This window comes from Rattus norvegicus, chromosome 9 (genome assembly GCF_021556685.1).
Source record: "Rattus norvegicus strain SHRSP/BbbUtx chromosome 9, alternate assembly SHRSP_T2T, whole genome shotgun sequence".
Taxonomy (NCBI): Eukaryota; Metazoa; Chordata; class Mammalia; order Rodentia; family Muridae; genus Rattus; species Rattus norvegicus.
This window is the reverse complement of record NC_141542.1, coordinates 113,585,604-113,590,535: the sequence shown is the minus strand read 5'-3', so window position 1 is coordinate 113,590,535 and position 4,932 is coordinate 113,585,604.

Here is a 4,932-nt window from a genome sequence, read left to right as displayed (position 1 = left end):
AACCGCGAGCCCCGGAGATAATCTGCACTGAAACAGGCTGCTGACGTCACAGTGCAGAGACATCGATCACGCTGCCTGGGGAGACTTGGCAACAGCAGGCCCATTAAAAACATTTCCTCTAAAGCCAGCTGACATTGATTTTTTTTTTTGATACACCTCCTGAACCACAGAGCAGAGGAAGCAATAACTCTTCTCTAGCCTCTGTGATTCCTGAAGGGGAGTCACCTTGCACATACATAAGGCAGTAAATAGTGAGCGCCTCTTCCACTTCCCAGCCCCTTCCCCCTTGCTTATTTAAAAATCGTATGAGCTCCAGAGGAAGGTTTTTATGTTCCCAAAAGGTGACATTGTGATTCCGTTTGGATCGGGGCTTTTCAGTCAAGCGCTCGAAAAGAACTAATTTCAGATAAGGGTGGGGCAACAGCTGCCCTTTCTGATCTGTCGCAGCGAACCACATTAGTCTTCTGCGAATTTTAAGGAGTTGAAAAATCAAAGACTCTAGAGAATGCTCTCCCAGCTCCGGGAGCCCAGACTCTGCCCATGAATGAGGAGGCATCACAAAGAACAAAGGTGTGTCAGGGGTGTCCAGAACTGCCCAGAACTTGAGAGCAGACTTCCTCTTGTTCCCTTGTCTTTGCTTCCTCTTGCTTTCTCCCCAACTCGTTCTAAGCTTGTTCATTCCTTTTCTCATAAAGCAACCCGAAGAGATTTTTCAAAGGAAAATAGAATCTCCATAATATTAGAGCTGAAGAGGGGCGGGGTTGCTTTGGGGTCAGGCCCAAAGCTTGTTGGATTTCACTAGACTGACACTGTCTTGCAATGAAGGTTCTAAAGCCAGCGTCTTCCAATGATCTATCCTTGTACATAAACTAAGGATGACAGAGATTCATGTGTGGTGGGAAGAGACGAGTTCAGGGGACTGCTCAAACAAAAGTTGAACCCGTAGTTCTCAGCAACCACACACATAGGAATATATGCTTGGCACACACACACACACACACACACACACACACACACACACATACACACCAATACTAACCAGCCCCTCCCTTCTCTCTCCTCACCAACACATACTCACCCACCCCCAGCTACTATCCATGCATGGCCCCAGCTACAACCACATCTACAACCAACAAGTACTCACACCCTCGATAGCGTCTTAGTCAAGGAGACCACAGGAAGATACTGTAGACTCTGTGGCTCAAACGACAGAACTTATCTCTCACATTTCCCAAGGCTGTGAAGTCCAAGGTGAGATTAGCAGTTAGCAGGAGGGTCCCTGGTAGGGGGAGGGTAGAGCCCAGCAACCTTACCCCCATGACCTCATCTAAACTTAATTGCTTCCTGGAGTTTCCACCACCCTAAAAACATCCATGAGGTGGGAAACTCTTGAAGGACATAAAGATATAGTGTGCAGTACAAGCCAACAAGAACAGCCCCCATGCAACACACCTCCTACACACATCATTTCAAATTAGATCTATTATAACAACCCATTAGCAAATGAAAGGGATCTGGAAAAATATCAATAAAACCATCTCTAATCTCTGTCTTTTATAATATCCACCTCTGATATAAGAGGACTATATTAGGGAAATGCCTACCACATGTGAAATAGATTTTTTTCTCCTTTCTTTCTTTTTTGTGGCTTACACCTCCCAAGCATGAGTCAGTTTCGATGCCAAACTTGGGTACAATGTAGCCAAAAAGCATTGCAGTTACATTTTGTGTGGGTACCAGATCACATTTCCACATCTTCTCAGGCTCTTGACTAAAAGCAATAAATACTTCTTTACTTACAAACCAATTCTATGCAAGGCAACTTAGGAAATTGTGTGCTGTGGGTCTTCTGTAGGGTGTTTATCCTCGTCTGATTTACAGAGCACAAAGGCGGACAAGTCATGATTATAAACCGAATATTCTGGAAGGTCATCTTCCATTTTCCCACCTCCCTTCTAGCTACTCTTTCTCTGCTTAGCCACACATAATCTCCATCAGCGACTAGAGAAAAATGTTGGTCGTGGTGGTCTGTAAGTCAGCCTCTTCTGTTGTTCTGCAAAAGATTTGAAAGAATGAGTGTCAATACATTGAGATATTGGAGTCCATTTGGATTTGAAGTAAACCTCCACGGTTTTGGACTTTAGTTCCCAATTTGCACAAAGAGTTTAGTTTTTGTATAAAACTTTGTACAAAGCTATCCTTAGTTCACCTTCCTTGGCTTGGTACAAGAATGATCCAACCGATTGAGAGATGGTTCAGTCAGTACAGTGCTTGCCACAAAAGAATGGGCAGCTCAGTTTGATCTCTAGATCCCACATATTTAAAAAGAGAAGAAATCAGCCAGTCATTTATACTTGTTATCCCGCCCTGGGGATATAGAAACGGGAAAATTCCTAGGTAGATCATCCCAGCCAGCCTATTATGATCAGGGAGTTCCAGGCGAATGCAAGCTCCTGTCTCTCAATATGGTGGGGTATGTCTGAAAAACAACACCCAAGCATATTGACAGACAGACAGACAGACAGACACACACACACACACACACACACACACACACACACACTGCTGGAACAAGCAGCTTAGTCAGTGAAAGTGAACAATAAGAACGACTGAAAAGGCGTGTAAATGCACACTGACAAGCACCATATTTTCTGTCGAATGCTAGGTCATCTTTACAGCAAAATTCTATAAACTTAATGGTTTGTGGGGCTTGCTAGAAAGTGGAATGACATTTAAAGTGTATATATGTCTCCATGATTCTATAATTACACATGAGGATTATAGTCTTCGGCAACCAATAGAAATATGTTTGACACAAAGACTCTTAAATGCTGGACATCTACCATAAACTCACCACCGACCTCCAAGTGCATGACTTTGAAAGTCACTTAAATGCTATAGATTGACAATAAACTCATCTGTCTTCGGTGAGATCCCTGTTCACCTGTGCTTCCTCCCTGCTTAAGGAAAGTCTTAACCTTCTATTCTTGGGAATGATCGCATGGTTAAGGATTAATATGGTCAACATAATTGGCCATTAACTATGGAGCAATACAATCCATATTATAATATATATTATATATACTTATATTGTATGTTATATAAAATACATTTTAGTTGTAAGTAAGCAGGAAGGGTTTAATTTTAATTATGGATAATTTTCATTTAAGTGCTGACACATTTCTTTGTTCGGTGAGGACAACTGAGCTGTATTGCATAGGGTGCCCTGACAGCCGTTTAACCTCTATAATTTTTATCTCATTGTTCAAATATAAAACATTCAAGCTAATGGTAACGGAATTTCCTAAGGCTGTATTCATTGTTTCAATCAATATTTGCTTGTTCTCTGGTGCAATTCTTTGGAAATTCCCTCAAACATGACCGAGCATATTGACTCTAATTAGCCTACAGATTTTTGAAAAACCAAATTTTTTATCATTTACTTAATACTGTGGAGCAACTGTGTCATGAGCAATTGTTAGTCCTGTTGTTCTTATAATTGCACTTTAATTGGTATGGAGAAAACAGCTGATTTTTCCCTGTCGAGGATCCAAATTGTTAGGAGATTAGAGGGTTGGGGAGATGCAGATAGGAGCTTGCTGTTCTATGCTCCTAAACCTGTGTTCTCATTCTGTTAGTACTGCTTAAGAATTGAATAACAGTGATGTGGCATTTGGGTACCAAGTCTCTCCCCAGATAAGCAGAGAATAGTTAATGGTGAGAGAGGCAGGTGGATTTTCTCTAAGGGGTTGTGTCTGGTACCCATGTACCAGGGAAACTCATCCAAGAGTAATGGGAACACACGTTGTACTCAGTGGGTTTCCAAAAAAGAGAGGACACAAAATTGAATGGATACGGAAGTGAGTAGATCTGGGTAAGGAAGGATAAATTTGATAAAAAATATTTGTACAAAATCATCAAAATTAAAAAAGAAATGTAAACCTGGAATTGACGTGAAGAGTTACATTCAAAAAAAGTCACTGAAACGTGAAAACACACACACACACACACACACACACACCAGAGCTGCTTCCATATCTCATTGGGTTAAAGGGTAAATGCATTTCCAGGACAAAGGCAAATCTCTGGAGAAAGGGTTTGATGCCCCTTCTCATCGTGTCCAACATCCACTCAAATACGATCTCTGCCACCCTCCATCAATTTAAAGGATGGCCTAGATCACTGGAAAGAGAAATACCCCCAAAAGTCATTGTGACATCTCCAGCACTTTAGCTGTCTTGTTTCTTCTACGTGATGCCAATTATGCCCCAAGTCCCCTTCTTATCGGAATGAAATCTACCCAGCCCATTCCTCAAATCCCCCTCCCTCCACAGAGGACAAATATGTATGCATTTCTCAAAATACTAACACACACACACATACACACACACACACACATACACACACACACACACACACACACACACACACGTACCCACATGCTACTGAACACACACAAGCATGCATGCACCCACACCCACAGGAAAGACATTGCAAAAGGGTAGCCATTCATGATGTAAAATCGCCTTCTAGAGGCAAATGCAAGTTGGGAGTCAGTCATAAGTAATTCTGGCTTGGTCAAGGAAGCAAAGAGATAAGCTTGTTTACATAGTTACTTCATGACTCAAGTATTTTTGCAGACACTTCTGCTCACACCACAGTGTAGCCACCACCTTTTCTGATACTCAAGACTTTTCAAAGTCTTGTTAACAACCCATGACACATCTGCCCCTTAATGCCATCAAACTATTCTTTGCTATTAATTTCAAACTGATAAAAAGTTATCCATGCCCCACCCTCCTAAAATTCAGAACCCGCCACTGAAACGCTATATTTTAAGATGGCTTCTCCATGGACATTGGAGTTCAATAGCTATTTTCTCCAGATTCTAACCAACTATGTATGCTTACCCGCCTCCCTCAATCGCTCTGA